The 16,385-nt window shown below is 45.3% G+C and overlaps 4 non-coding genes across 4 annotated transcripts; all 4 read left to right on the top strand.

Annotated features, from left to right (window-relative positions):
- The first annotated feature begins 8,629 nt into the window (after positions 1-8,629).
- trnak-uuu (transfer RNA lysine (anticodon UUU)) lies at positions 8,630-8,702 on the top strand. Its single transcript has one exon. It is a non-coding gene; the product is annotated as a tRNA-Lys (tRNA).
- A 120-nt stretch (positions 8,703-8,822) lies between these two features.
- Positions 8,823-8,904, top strand: trnas-aga (transfer RNA serine (anticodon AGA)). Its single transcript has one exon. It is a non-coding gene; the product is annotated as a tRNA-Ser (tRNA).
- An 853-nt stretch (positions 8,905-9,757) lies between these two features.
- trnas-aga (transfer RNA serine (anticodon AGA)) lies at positions 9,758-9,839 on the top strand. Its single transcript has one exon. It is a non-coding gene; the product is annotated as a tRNA-Ser (tRNA).
- A 1,105-nt stretch (positions 9,840-10,944) lies between these two features.
- Positions 10,945-11,026, top strand: trnas-cga (transfer RNA serine (anticodon CGA)). Its single transcript has one exon. It is a non-coding gene; the product is annotated as a tRNA-Ser (tRNA).
- The last annotated feature ends 5,359 nt before the right edge of the window (positions 11,027-16,385 follow it).

Raw genomic sequence — 16,385 nt, 5'->3', positions numbered from 1 at the left:
TGTTGCCTACAACAGCCTAATGACTGCCTCTTGTCCTATAGAGATGCCAAAGGAAGGAAAGCCAGATTCATTCTGGACCGGCGTCATGATGCTGTTTGCCCAGGGGAAATATAAATTTTCCACTGGCCAGAGACCTGGGAGCAGACGTTGGAAGGCAATGTTAGAGAGGATAAAGAATTGTCCCCTGACCCCTGCATTTGGCCTAACGGTCAGAAAAAAAGACATTTTTGAGAAAAAAATCCCCTGCAAATGTGGCTACCATGATGTAAGTAATGTCATTGAATCCTTAAACATATGATATGAGACAAAGATGCTGACAAATGCTTCCTCTACAGCTGTTTCCCATGGCTGGTTCTTCGTTGTGCTTGATTCTCCAAATCACTGTTTTGATGCAGAGTTTTGTGTGATTTAGAGGATAAGAGGATATAGAGAGTAAATACAAAATATTGTTTCCCTCAGTCAGGACAGCAGACAGGAACCGCAGCAGGTCCACAGCAGACAAGCACCGCAGCAGGTCCACAGCAGACAGGGACCGCAGCAGGTCCACAGCAGACAAGGACCGCAGCAGGTCCACAGCAGACAGGGACCGCAGCAGGTCCACAACAGACAGGGACCGCAGCAGGTCCACAGCAGACAGGGAGCGGTGATAATACCATGACATGCTCCCTTTGTGCTCAGGAAGTGCTCTTTGACCAGTTTACTCAGCACCTGTCAGACTTCCATGTCCAGGAGCAGTGTGAGCACTGCGGCACAAAGGCCATGGGTGCTGTCAGGTTATCAGAGCACCTTGAGAAGTGTCATGTCTCAAAATCTCCCACAGACCTCCCAAACATTTCTCCTCTAACCCCTTCAGCCCGTCCCTCCACTACCCCAGCCCAAGAGATGACACCGACACCAATCGTCTCTCCCCGAGATGCTCCAGCTCCAGTCTGCCTCACAGCCCAAGAGACGACACCAACCATCTGTCTCCAAGTTGCTCCTGCTCCTAGCCCTTCCACACTATCTGAGATGGCACCAGCGACTCAGAGTGGCACACCACTTCTTCCTTCTCCTGCTTCTGCTCCTCCTCCAGCAGCACCAGGGCTCCCAGTCCCTCTGTGCTTTCCAGAGGTAAGGCGGGCCAGGTTTTTGCCAAAGCCGTTCCTCCGGGTCATCAAGCCAGGTGATCGGGAGTGGATTGCCCACATCCTCTATGACGCAAGTTGGCAGCTGAGACAGAATGTCAGGGAGAATTGGCACCACCCCCCAAGCCCAATCAGATCTGTGGCACCTCCAAACCCACATGATTACTTTCGACAGAGGATGTTCCTGGGCACCAATGCGTATGTGGGGCATCCCTCTGAAATGCACTCTGTGCAACCGAAAGATGCACCACTCTGGCATTTACACCAAGGTCAGAGAGGTCATTGATGTGGATAGCAAGTACTATTTAATAGGGGGAGATTACCCAAGGTGCAGCCAGTGCAAACAACCTGTCTGTCCTTGGAGTAGTGACATTTTAAAGCAACTTGACCCCTCTAAACCGCATCAAATTCCCTGCTGTGTTGACTACACATTTGGCACTGGACAGAAAATGTGTGACACTTTTGCGTCCTAGAACAGCAGGGAATAGCTCCAGTTACCTGCAGCAGGCCTTTCAAGAGGCACACAGTGAGGAGTGGGCTAGGAGATCCTGTGACTATTTCACAGATTGTGAAATTCACAAGAGATCCTGCCTGAAGCAGTCCCAGGCTGTTTATCCCCCACCACCACCACCCTTCTCTCCCTTGCCCCTGGCCCAGTGGTTCGAGACAGTGCATGCCAACGATGTTGTCGGTCACCTTGATGAACTCAAAGGTGTCACCACTTCAAAGTTTGGCAGAATTCTGAAGCTTGATTCCACTAAGGTAAATGTAAACCTATATAAGCTTGAGCTCATTTGTTCTTTTAGGGTTTGATAAGAATACATATGCTAATGATGTATATACTTTTGTTATAACAGGTTACCAAAAAACTTGCTGGGGGGATTGAGAACACGGCAACATGGATGTCCAATGTGGGGAACGAGTATGGTCAGGTCTTCAACTCGGTCCTCACAACCGGCGAGGGGGCTGGGCTGGATGACTTGTGATCGTTCAACGGTACAGGGATGCTGGTGAGCCACAGCCAGCTGCTATCTATGTGGATAGAGACTGTTGCAGTGACAGAGTTTCTGTTTCCTGTAATTTGTGTTGATGTTTTTTTTGCCAAATTAAGGCAGTTGGTGACAATACAAACCAAAAAATGCTTTTACACAGGAGTGAGCCCAGTTCTCCATTGGTTTCGGCCATGGACGTCCACTGTGCGGTTGGATTTGTTCCACTTTATGAGGCGATTCACCAACGGTCTCACCACAGAACACCATCCACTGTACGGTACGTTGCTCCAAATTGTCGAGTTGCATTTTTGAATGGGATTACCAGGACATCTGTCATCTGAAAGAGGCGAAGCGGTCAGAGCTGAGGCAAAAGCATCAGGGCCACGAGCCAACAGATGCCCAGGTGTTGGCGAGCATCAGCTCTAAAGAGCTAGCCAAGCACTGCCGCAGGAAAACCCGTGGAGTGGAGGAGACTCGTGCCCTCATCAAAAGTCTTCTTGACTCCATGTGGCACCTTGTGGACGGCACTGGGCTGCACCTTATAAACCATGAACGCATGTCTCAAGTGTGGGAGGTACAGCAAAAGCACCTTGCCTGCATTCAGGATCCACCAGGAGTGCAGCTTTACACAAACATTGGGTCAGGGCTGGAGAAAGGAGAGAAGACACTGGATGTGCTAAGATGCAGCAGAGGGTCCTCCTCTCTGGAAAGCTTTCATAAGCACCAGTTTGCTTTCATTCCAGGCATGTTAAAACCTCACACACATATGGTATATTTTGCTATTGAATGTTGACATAATATTGTTTTAATTTGTTGTAATCAGTGATCCTGTTTTTTGTCTCATCCGGGTGGAGATGCAATGCATTGCACACTCAGATGTACATGCTTGAGGGTGTGTCAAGGTGGAATTTAAACCGGTCAGCACAAGCACTTTCTATGACTGAGACATCCAGGACAAAGCTGTATAACATTCGTTTGATGTCCAATGTGAATACGCTCAGCAACAAAGTGTTGGGAAAACCTCTTCTTCCAGAGTTTATCCCCCCTGGGAAACCTAACGGTAAGAAAAGTCTGCTGTTGATGATGATCAGACCTATATTGTGACATGGTAGGCAAGTAAACAATAATTTTTCCCTTGGTGAATACTTATTGGAGGAGAGCGTATTGCTGTAGAATATCTTCCGGCACAGTCCAACAGAGGAGATCTTATGAGCCAGCAGATTGGTATTGGTGAGGTACATCCTGCCTGAGATCTTGGATGAAGTCCTCGAGGACGAATGTCCTGATGTGACCGTACCACAGGCTCATGACCTCACATTGCAGGTAATATTATATCAAGAGTATATCAGACATCAAAAAAATATTTTAAAACTAATAAACAGTTCATTTTTAATGTAGAAGAGACACAAAAAATGTAAAAGATTGTTTATTCTTTATTTATTCTTTATTCTGTGTATACTTTTATTAATCACCTCAGCAATTTGGAAGCGGTGGCCCTAGGCCCTAGGCCCTGGCCAGATCCCAGGTCCCCATTGGAGGAGAGTGATGCCTCTGCTGGGCCCATCTACTCCCCATTGGAGGAGAGTAATGCCTCTGCTGGGCCCATCTACTCCCCATTGGAGGAGAGTAATGCCTGATCTGGGCCCGTCCTCACCCGATTTGATGAGAGAGATGCCTCCGCAAGTCCCGTCCTCACCCCATTTGAGGTGAGTGTGCTCGTCACTCCAGCTACGGTAAAGTGGATAATGTTTCACCATCAGAAATGTGGGCTTCTTTATATTTGCTCTTGTACCAGATGTTTAAAATTTTATGGTGTTTATTGGTTCAATTCTTGTAACAGGACACTAGGTGTGATGCCAGAGGGATTCCTGGATGGGAGGCAGTTGATGCCTTGGCAGGTTACCTGGTTGGGCTTAACCGAACTATAACAAAACTCTCCAATGCTGAAGTGGCAGAGATTTTGAGGTTATACTCACATCTAAGTGTCTTTGACCAGACCCCCACCAGATACACCCTCAAGAGCAAAAAAAACAACGTTGCCAGGACCTTGGAGGGCTTCAAGAAAGCGCAGTGGCTCTGCTCCAGGCCAGCAAGCAGCTGAGAGGTATCCACATCTCATATAGCTATATTCTTTAGTATTTGTATCAATGTATTTATGTCAATATGTGAACATGCATATATAATGAGCACTATGTGATCTGGTCATCTAATTGCAGATTGTTCATGGTCCATGGTCAGGCTGCTCACAGACCAGACCAAAACAGAATTTCAGAGTGTGTTGCTCTCAAGCTGTACAAAGAGTACAAGGAAGCCAGAAATAGGCCAAAGGACAATAAAGGGAGGACATTTGCCATACCCCAGTCCATTGTCATGGCATACTCTCACATCAAGCAGCTAGTTGAGGACTGCAGAGAGATCATGGACAGGAGTGACCTGGTACTGGTAAACATTAACAACACCACTGTGTCCTCCTGGTGAGTTCATCTTTAATATCTTCATAAATTGATTGAATTGCATATTTGAACAAAATTTTTAACAATTAACACACTGAAAAATGTTCTGAAAAACTCTTGTGTGTGTTTTGTTTTCTGTCTCTGCAGGCTGCATGATCGCCAAAAGAGAACTGAACGGGGTTCTTTACTTCAGGGTGTGCAGCTTCCACAGCAGATTGCCGTGGCTAAAAAATCCCTCCTGGAGGTTCGTGACCTACCATCACAGCCAGTTCAGCATGGACACACTCTTTTGGAGTTCCAGGAGCCTGAGAACCGTGAGGGCGAGGCAAAAATCCGCCAGCGACACAGTTCCAGAACACCTGCTATTCCACAGACAGGTGGGGGAGACGCAGCTATTGCCAAACACGATGCTGCTTCCTCTCAAAACAGCTGTATGGAGGGCTGGTCCTCTGCCTACAAGCCATCCCCAACACACTACCAGAGCTGGTCTTCTTACCAGGCACCCCTGGCACACTCTCATGTTTGGTCCTCCACCCACCCACAACCCTCAGCATCCACCCAGGGCTGGTCTGCAACCCACCCACCAACCTCAGCATCCACCCAGGGCTGGTCTACAACCCACCCACCACCCTCAGCATCCATCCAGGGCTGGCCTGCCACCCAACCACCACCCTCAGCATCCACCCAGGGCTGGTCCTCCAACCAGGGCTGGTCTGCAACCCACCCACCACCCTCAGCATCCACCCAGGGCTGGTCCTCCAACCAGGGCTGGTCTGCAACCCACCCACCACCCTCAGCATCCACCCAGGGCTGGTTCTCCAACCAGGGCTGGTCTGCAACCCACCCACCACCCTCAGCATCCACCCGGGGCTGGTCCTCCAACCAGGGCTGGTCTGCAACCCACCCACCACCCTCAGCATCCACCCAGGGCTGGTCTGCAACCCACCCACCAACCTCAGCATCCACCTAGGGCTGGTCTGCAACCCACCCACCACCCTCAGCATCCATCCAGGGCTGGCCTGCCACCCAACCACCACCCTCAGCATCCACCCAGGGCTGTTCATCCACCTCCTACTGTCCCGACCAACCTAGGTTCCCTCACCAAGCACTAGATCCCTTTAATCGCCAGCGTGAATGGCGATTACGCAAGGCAGCCCTTGAGAACCAGGAGCGACTGAGGAAAGGTGAGCCCCCAAAGATGAGAAAGGCAAAAGAGAGCTACCACTATGAGTGTAAGCTGTGTGGTCAACCTAAATCAAAGCAAACTGGACACTCACAGGTACGTGGCAAATGGTACTGCCCTGCATCTGGACAGACCCTTGAGGAGTGGAGAAGCTCTTTGTAAATGCACCTAATACATTCTTTTTTATAAATATTTTTAATAATATGTTTTATTTATTTTAAGAAAATGTTCACATTCACTGTTCAAACCATCTGCAAAGAAAAAACAAGCAAGAAAATAAAGTAGAAAAAAGTATGTTTGCTGTTGCAAATAGAAAAAAAAAAAATTAGTGTGCTGTTGCAACTATTTTCAAAAAACTAAATACATAGGATAGTTGCTGATGCAACTATTTCAAAAAACAAACAAAAAAAACAACTCTTGTGGTATAATAGTAACACGTCCATCCTTTGGGTGGGAGACTCCAGGTGCAAATCCTGGCAAGAGTGTGCAACTTGTTGGCCCAATCAGTATTTAATTAAAAAATAATTTATGACATAATTTAATATGCATTTTCTCCTTCTTTTCTCATTATTATTACAAGATGTAGCGGCGGTCATAATTATTATCATAACATTTTGTTAATAACAAAGCATTATTATTCATACCAATCCTATTTGTATCTGATTTTATATATATGATAGATTCATTGCAATCTCTAATAGTTTACGTTTATTGAGACATGTTCCAATAGCTGAAAAAAGCTGCCCAGGAGGATGAGGAGCTAGTGTCAAAGGGGGAACCGCCACGGAAGAGGCTGACAAACGAAAAGTACCACTACACCTGCAAGGGGTTTGGACAGGACAAAATAAAAGGACTGGACACACCCAGCTGAAGGGGCAGTGGTACTGTCCAGCATCAGGACTGACCCTGGATGACTGGAGGAAGAGTGTATAATTGCTGTCACCATTACTTGTCTGTCTGTTACAATAAAGTTTAATAATTTTATTGGAGCCAATAACAGTCTTCACGTTTTTAAGTAATTTCCTCTTGAATACCAGGACAGTGAGTGTCATCCATTGAATGTAATTGTTAAAACTAAAGCCAGAATTACTTGCAGAATCATTTTACATTTATTCACAAAACCCAACACTCAATTTGGAATATGTTTTATTCACTTGTGCTGCACAGATGTAGTCTTTCAAATAATTGAGTTTACAAAAAAAGGAGGGGAAACATGATGGGAGAGTTATTTACATTTATACACAGTTAATACTGTTATAGCTTTAAATGTAGCATGTGACATTTTGAGTTAATTATTTGAATATTGATTTGTTAACATCACAAAATATGTTTACTTACAAGAGCGTTTGCTTTAAATGCATTCATGTGCATAATTGCATAATCACAGGGTTACTACTGTAGGGATTTATATGGAAAAGAGTTCCTGTGTTAAAAATGACTACGTTACCCACAATGCATTGCATGTAGTACTTCCGGAATGCACTACGAGACTAGAGAACAAGCGAAGATGCAAGCGATATTGCCACGGCATAGGTTCGAATCCCGCAAGAGACATGAAATTAAAGTGATGATAAACCTTGCAATAAGTGCAGAACTGTGTGTAACCAATGTTGAGAAGATAAGAAAGTAGATAAAAATTGATATATTGTACGTTTTGCTCCTTTTTTCTCCTCTTCTTTTTCTCCCTTTCCTCCCTCTTTTTCTCCCCCCCTCCCCCCAAGCAGTCTCTTTTGCCTCTTCCTTGGCCGAGTGGTTAAGGCGATGGACTAGAAATCCATTGGGGTTTCCCCGCGCAGGTTCGAATCCTGCCGACTACGTTGAGTTTGTACGTTGAGTTTGTAACCTTCTTAAGCCTAGCTTAAAAATTTATTAAAGGAAAAAAAGTCACTGTTACAGGATTACCCTTGAAAAGAGTTATGTTGGTAAGAAACCATTTTGTCTGCAAACTAAAGATGACAAGGCCCCTTTGTAGTCAGGGACACGTCCGGTAGACCGGTAGCTCGCCGTGATCGTATAGTGGTTAGTACTCTGCGTTGTGGCCGCAGCAACCCCGGTTCGAATCTGGGTCACGGCAAGGTTTTCTGGGTGCCATTGAAATTGAGCTCCATGTCACCACTTCTCCTCACCCCGTCCTTCGGACTACTCTTTTTGTGCACGGCGCGTGCCCTTGATGTGCTCTGGCCTTGAGTAAGAGCCCAGATAGTCACTGTTAAAAGTCACTGTTACAGGATTACCCTTGAAAAGAGTTATGTTGGTAAGAAACAGTTTTGTCTGCAAGCTAAAGATGACAAGGCCCCTTTGTAGTCAGGGACACGTCGGGTAGACCGGTAGCTCGCCGTGATCGTATAGTGGTTAGTACTCTGCGTTGTGGCCGCAGCAACCCAGGTTCGAATCCGGCAAGGGTTTCTGGGTGCCATTGAAATTGAGCTCCATGTCACCACCCGTCCTTCGGCCTACTCTTTTTCTCGTGTATATTTTCTAATCGCTAGGTGTCAGTACACTCGCTGGCTGTTACCTAGAGTGCCGCAGGCTTGCTATTTGCTACAAACAACTGCGCCTTTGACACAAGTTTACAATAACGATAAAAGCGTGGCAAGTCAACAGCATTGAAGCGTGTGAAGAGGCTTTCCAGACAAGTAGCAGTGAGTTTTTGTTCTTTTTCCTAGCATTATTTTCCTTTAATGACTATTATCATCAGTCTAATAGGCTGCATTCCCACTAATTTGCAAATATATTTTGACATAGCAGACTTATTGACGGCCGTTCTGAATCTTCGAAGAAGGAAACGCAATGCATTGGAGGACACTCTTTTTTCTGCGCCAATTCGATTCATTTTGCTGTGCGTTCCGACACAGCATGCAGGCTTCTCGAGCAAGAGTCCGGATAGCTCAGTCGGTAGAGCATCAGACTTTTAATCTGAGGGTCCAGGGTTCAAGTCCCTGTTCGGGCGAACAAGCGTCTTTTTGTGGAGCGGTACATTTTGTTGTTGAGTTCTTGCTGATCTACACTGGCCTCGGGCAGCGACGCTGCAAGGCACCAAGGCAAACGACATGCCCCTTTCAGCCAGCTTGTAGTCGTGGCCGAGTGGTTAAGGCGATGGACTAGAAATCCATTGGGGTCTCCCCGCGCAGGTTTGAATCCTGCCGACCACGTTGACAGCATGCGCCTGCTTTAGTTTGTAACCTTCTGGAGGCCTAGCTTAAACTTTATAAAAGGAAAAAAAGTCACTGTTACAGCATTACCCTTGAAAAGAGTTATGTTGGTAAGTAACAGTTTTGTCTGCAAGCTAAAGGTGACAAGGCCCCTTTGTAGTCATGGACACGTCGGGTAGGCCGGTAGCTCGACGTGATCGTATAGTGGTTAGTACTCTGCGTTGTGGCCGCAGCAACCCCGGTTCGAATCCGGGTCACGGCAAGGTTTTCGGGGTACCATTGAAATTGAGCTCCATGTCACCACCTGTCCTCACCCCGTCCTTCAGACTACTCTTTTTGTGCACGGCGCGTGCCCTTGAGGTGCTCTGGATGTTCGAGGGAATTGAAACTGGGACCTTCTTTGAAAGCATGAGCTCTCAGGTTCGAACCCTTAGAGAAAAGACTGAAAACGAAACGCTCCTATTTATTTCGGAAGAAACTTGCTTCAGAGAGAATATGGTGGGTGTATATTTTCTAATCGCTAGGTGTCAATACACTCGCTGGCTGTTACCTAGAGTGCCGCGGGCTTGCTATTTTCTACAAACAACTGCGCCTTTGACACAAGTTTACAATAACGATAAGAGCGCGGCAAGTCAACAGCATTGAAACATGTGAAGAGGCTTTCCAGACAAGTAGCAGTGAGTTTTTGTTATTTTTCCTAGCATTATTTTCCTTTAATTACTATTATCATCAGTCTAATAGGCTGCATTCCCACTAATTTGTTTTGTTGTTGAGTTCTTGCTGATCTACACTGGCCTCGTGCAACGACGCTGCAAGGCACCAAGGCAAACGACATACCCCTTTGAGCCAGCTTGTAGTCGTGGCCGAGTGGTTAAGGCGATGGACTAGAAATCCATTGGGGTCTCCCCGCGCAGGTTCGAATCCTGCCGACCACGTTGATAGCATGTGCCTGCTTTAGTTTGTAACCTTCTGGAGGCCTAGCTTAAACTTTATAAAAGGAAAAAAAGTCACTGTTACAGGATTACCCTTGAAAAGAGTTATGTTGGTAAGAAGCAGTTTTGTCTGCAAGCTAAAGATGACAAGGCCCCTTTGTATTCAGGGATACGTCGGGCAGACCGGTAGATCGCCAGGGATCGTATAGTGGTTAGTACTCTGCGTTGTGGACGCAGCAACACTGGTTCGAATCCGGGTCACGGCAAGATTTTCTGGGTACCATTGAAATTGAGCTCCATGTCACCACCTCTCCTCACCCCGTCCTTCAGACTACTCTTTTTGTGCATGGCGCGTGCCCTTGATGTGCTCTGGATGTTCGAGTGAATTGAAACTGGGACCTTCTTTGAAAGCACGAGCTCTCAGGTTGGAACCCTTAGAGAAAAGACTGAAAACGAAACGCTCCTATTTATTTCGAAAGAATCTTGCTTCAGAGATAATATGGTGCGTGTATATTTTCTAATCACTAGGTGTCAGTACACTCGCTGGCTGTTACCTAGAGTGCCGCAGGCTTGCTATTTGCTACAAACAACTGCGCCTTTGACACAAGTTTACAATAACGATAAGAGCGCGGCAAGTCAACAGCATTGAAGCGTGTGAAGAGGCTTTCCAGATAAGTAGCAGTGAGTTTTTGTTCTTTTTCCTAGCATTGTTTTCCTTTAATTATTATTATCATCAGTCTAATAGGCTGCATTCTCACTAATTCGCAAATATTTTTTGACATAGCAGACGTTTTGACGGCCGTTCTGAATCGTCGAAGAAGGAAACGCGATGCATTGGAGGACCCTCTTTTTTCTGCACCAATACGATTCATTTTGCTGTGCGTTCCCACGCAGCACGCACCCAGTTCTCGAGCAAGATCCCGGATAGCTTAGTCGGTAGAGCATCAGCCTTTTAATCTGAGGGTCAAGGGTTCAAGTACCTGTTCGGGCGAACGAGCCTCTTTTTGTGGAGCGGTACGTTTTGTTGAGTTCTTGCTGATCTACACTGGCCTCGGGCAGCGACGCTGCAAGGCACCAAGGCAAACGACATGCCCCTTTCAGCCAGCTTGTAGTCGTGGCCGAGTGGTTAAGGCGATGGACTCGAAATCCATTGGGGTCTCCCCGCGCAGGTTCGAATCCTGCCGACTACGTTGACAACATGTGTCTGTTTTAGTTTGTAAACTTCCGGAGGCCTAGCTTAAACTTTATAAAAGGAAAAAAAGTCACTGTTACAGTATTACCCTTGACAAGAGTTATGTTGGTAAGAAACAGTTTTGTCTGCAAGCTAAAGATGACAAGGCCCCTTTGTATTCAGGGACACGTCGGGTAGACCGGTAGCTCGGTAGCTTGCGTTGTGGCCGCAGCAAATCCGGGTCACGGCAAGGTTTTCTGGGCGCCATTGAAATTGAGCTCCATGTCACCACCTCTCCTCACCCCGTCCTTTAGACTACTCTTTTTGTGCACGGCGCGTGCCCTTGATGTGCTCTGGATGTTCGAGTGAATTGAAACTGGGACCTTCTTTGAAAGCATGAGCTCTCAGGTTCGAACCCTTAGAAAAAAGACTGAAAATGAAACGCTCCTATTTATTTCGGAAGAATCTTGCTTCAGAGAGAATATGGTGCGTGTATATTTTCTAATCACTAGGTGTCAGTACACTCGCTGGCTGTTACCTAGAGTGCCGCGGGCTTACTATTTGCTACAAACAACTGCGCCTTTGACACAAGTTTACAATAACAATAAGAGCGAGGCAAATCAACAGCATTGAAGTGTGTAAAGATACCATAAAAAATAAATTGGATTTGCTTACTCACGGTTGAGAACAAGGAGCAGTATGATGAAAAGAACAGCCGAAATCAAAAACACACCGGTTGACACCATTATTGTTCCATGGCCACCCAGCTGTTCTCTTAAAGTCATCAAACAGTCATTTACCACACTGTGACCTTTTATAAAGACATTAAGCCAAAAATATAGTAAATGGAATATACATAGATTAGATTCACTGCAACACTGAAAGGTGCTTAAATCTGTACATATTACAAGTGTGTTATAAAATGTATACATTTAAACATTTAACTAAGAATATCCTATATTAAATATATCAGAAGGTATGCACACTTACCTGCAGCTGGATTTTTAGTAGATTCAAGGTATATGTCAATTTTGAAATTTTCTTTGTTTTCATCAGGCTCAAAAACTGGGTTGCAGAAAACATTCTTTGAAAGTTAAAACAAAGTTTAGAACCAAAACTGAATGTTCTATAAATAACAAATAAATTATACCATGGATACATCTACTACTTACAATAATAATAATAATTTACCCCATATCCACCTCGGCTCCCAGTTGAAATGTCAGAGTCCATCATCTTTGCATTTTGAAAAACCATTTATACATGTTTAGTTATCTGAAATCTTGAGGTAGGCTATTAATTCAGTCCATTTGGTTGTGAAAATGAGTGGAGTTTAAGAAGTTACTCGAAGAAGTTTATTTCCATAAAAGAAAATGCCTAGACATGTTTTAAAAGGAGATAAAAAGTTGTTTTTAAATCCATTGAGTATGTGCATAGAATAAAATGTTTTTTTTTTCTATCAAATTGATTTATTTTTGTTTCTTCTTTATGCTGCAATATTATGGTCCAACATCTTGTGTTGTTGGCGCAGGATCAACGGGCTCTGGCGCAGGATCAACGGGCTCTGGCGCAGGATCAACGGGCTCTGGCGCAGGATCAACGGGCTCTGGCGCAGGACTGGACGGGACCAGCACATCATGGGACTCGGAACTGGACGGGGCCAGCACATCATGGGACTCGGAACTGGACGGGGCCAGCACATCATGGGACTCGGAACTGGACGGGACCAGCACATCATGGGACTCGGAACTGGACGGGACTAGCACATCATGGGACTCGGAACTGGACGGGACCAGCGGGGAAAAGGGCTCTTCAGAACCATGGATGAGGATGGATGGCATGGCGAAGATGGTTGGAGCCATCACCGGGGTGATGGTGATGCGGAGACCTCTCTCCATCAGGATCCTGATGAGGTAATCCGTCAGGTCATGGCCAGCCAAATCCATCTTGTCTGGGTTGGTCGTTCTGTCAGGTTGTGTGCAGTTAGCTGAAGACGAGGATGCAGGAACTTCAAAGTAGTTAATTTAATTACAAAATAAACTTCAGGAACATACAGAAACAAAATAACAAACTCCAGGAATTCAGAGACACAACCATACAAGGACGACGACCAACAAACACTGAGGGAAAACACAGGTCTTAAATGGACAGGGACTAATGGGATAATAAGCAGAACACAGGTGAAGAAACTGAACACAAACGAGGAGCGGGAAAACTAACAGGACTGAACCAAAATCACAAAGATGGGGGGAAACAAGATCTCAAAACTGAAATAATAACAGGACTAAACCAAAATCACAAAGACAGGGGAAACCAAGATCACAAAACAGACCTCAAAAACATTGAAACATGACAATAGTATTGGCTATGTTGGAATTTATATTTATTTATATTTGTGTATTATTCAGAATTTATGGTATATTATGTATGATATATTATGGATCCGATACAAGATGCTTCTTTCCTCTCTCTCCCTGACATGTCTGCCGATCGCAAGCTGAAGCCCAAAAGGTACACTAGGGCATTAAACATGAACACCCGGCCTCTCTTACAGCAAAGCAGCCCAGAAAGAACCAAAGGAAACTCTAATCTCAAGCCTCAAATCAGCCCTGAAAAAGCACGGCTACCCACTTTCTCTGGTGACATGAGGAACTATAACTGCTGGAAGACTGAGTGGGAGGACCTACAAGAATTGGGTAACCCACAAGGTGTGGAATGTTTAAAAAGGTTCCACTTATTAAATAGTCTGCACGAAAAGGTCAAGAAGGATCTTGTCCTATTTAGCTGTGGATCCGCCGATGATATGTTTAGGCTACTGGACAGCAATTACGGGAACAGAGCGAAAATAGTCCTAATGGTCACCAACGAGGTCCAGTCTCTTCCCCCCGATAAAGGAAACAATCCAAGAAGAACCATTGAATTGATACAGGCTGTGGAAAGGGCACTGTGCAACCTCCAGATTCTTGGTGAAGAAGACGCCGTGAAGAACTGTGTTGTTGCTCAATCTCTTGAAAGCAAGCTTCCCAGTTCACTCAAGAAGGAGTGGATTATGCACAAAACTGACCCGGCAAACAGGTTCTCTCCACTGCATCATTTTGATTCCCTCATAGGATTCTTGAAGAACCAGGAGGAGATTCTTGAGGAGTTGGACCAGCTGGAGCCAAGCCCTGCAGATAAAGGCCCTGTGGAAAAGGGTGCTGCAGAATACCCAGATAAGAGAGGGAGGAAGGCATTCATTAAATCCAAAGCAGGTCAGTAGGACGACTATCCCAGCTGTACTGTCTGTGAAGATGACTCACATGCCGGCAAGCTATTTGCGTGCAAGGTCTCCAGGGAAGAAGATCTCTTAAGAAAAAGGGCCCATGTGAAGAAGCTATGGTTGTGCTCCAAGTGTTTGCGGCCTCACCCCAAGGATGGGAAAGGATGCACACCCAGATACCTCTGCCCAAAAGTAGACTGTCGGAAAGGAGGGGTATCGGACCACAATTACCTTCTGTGCCCTAAGCCACAATTTTTATGGAGCAGAGTACCATAAAAATTGGAGGAAAGAAACTTTGCCTAACCAACAAACAAGAAGAGTTTCTTGCAGAGCTTACTCCAGAACAAAGAGAGAAATGCAAGAATGTGTTCTCAAACTAAATATCATCAACTGTATGTGCCAAGGCTGGAGATGGACTGCAAGAACATCCAGTGGTGATGATGCTGATGGAAGTAATGACAAACTCGGGTTGCCTTATTGGCTCACTAATCGACCTCACATCTGACACCAATTATATCACCAATGGAACAGCTGATCGCCTTGGACTGTGCAGTGAGAATATCAGGCTTATAGTCCATGGAGTCAGGGGGATGAAGAAGACTGTCCTTACCAAAAGATATTCCCTGCGGTTGAAAGTGAAGACACCCAAGGGAGAAGTGGCAGAGTATAGAATTCTCTGCTATGGCCTGGAAGACATCGCAGAGGTGACTCAACCAGTCACTGCCAAGCAACTGAAGAAGTTCTTCCCCAATGTACCCAGAGACGAACTGGTTCGTCCCACAAAGATTGACCTCCTTATCGGTCACCGGGAAGGTCGTCTTGTTCCCCAGCCAATCAAAATTGTGGGAGACCTCGTCCTCTGGGACGGCCCGCTGGGGAAGACTGTTGGGGTACCCATCCCGATCTTATTGAGACAGTCGATCTGGCAGTATACCACCCTGAAACTCACCTTGCAAGGACCATGAGATCAGCCTCGATGGCGTATAAAGAAACCATCATACCTCAAGAAGAGGAAGGAAATGCGCTTGTCCGGAGCACCTTAACCACCAACAAAGAGGTCTTCGAGTGGTTTAGTTGGGACAGCATCGGGGCTTCGTGCAGTCCTCAATGTGGCGGCTGCAAGTGTGGTAGGTTACCCCCTGGAGCGAAAGAGGAAGAGCGGGACCTGGAAAAGATAAAAGAATGCCTAACATACGTATTGGCAGACAAACACAGTACTCTCCCCACTGGGACACGGCTTATCCCTGGAAGACAGACCTCACAACACAACCAGACAATCGGCAGGCTGTGGAGGCAACCTTTAGAAACACTGAGAAGCGTCTGGAGAAGGAACCTGTGTGGAAGGCTGCATACAAAGAACAAATACATGAAATGGTTTCAAGAGGTGCTGCTGCAAAACTCACAAAAGAGGAAATTAATAAGTGGGGAGGACCTAAATGGTACATCAGCCATCTGGTTGCTCCAAACCCGCACTCCACTTCAACCCCAGTGAGAATTGTGTGGAATAGTAGTCAAGAGTTCCGAGGCATAAGTCTAAATGATCTCCTTCACAAGGGTTACACTCAGTAAATTATCAATCTTTAATTCTCAGACCTATCTCTCTCAAGTTACTACAGGAACAGATACAAATTCAAACTTTTATTCATGGATATTTTTCTCCTTCCTCAACACTGATCGTAAACAACTGTCAAATGACTTGCAGCAGTGGCTGCAAACAAAAACTGTCAAATTAAAGTAACATTTTTTATTTAAACAAAGTGCAAAAAAAAAACTTTAACAAATATTTACAGGTATTTCCTGAATTAATTCAAATGTAGGGCCCTATAAAATCAGTTTTATTTTTTCCCATTTTCCCAAATTCCGTTTTATTTTTTCCCAAATTACGTGTTTTCCATTTTAACTTTTGCAAATTCCGTTTTTTCCGTTTTAATTTTGGAAAATTCGTTTTTTTCCGTTTTAATTTTGGGGAATTCAGTTTTTTTCACCCTCAACACTGATCGTAAACAACTGTCAAATGACTTGCAGCAGTGGCTGCAAACAAAAACTGTCAAATTAAAGTAACATTTTTTATTTAAACAAAGTGCAAAAAAAAAACTTTAACAAATATTTACAGGTATTT

Source organism: Siphateles boraxobius, unplaced genomic scaffold, assembly GCF_051911475.1.
Source record: "Siphateles boraxobius isolate OS27281-9 unplaced genomic scaffold, OSU_SipBor_1 63, whole genome shotgun sequence".
Taxonomy (NCBI): domain Eukaryota; kingdom Metazoa; phylum Chordata; class Actinopteri; order Cypriniformes; family Leuciscidae; genus Siphateles; species Siphateles boraxobius.
The sequence above is the reverse complement of the archived record's forward strand: the minus strand, read 5'-3'. Positions and strand labels throughout refer to the sequence as shown.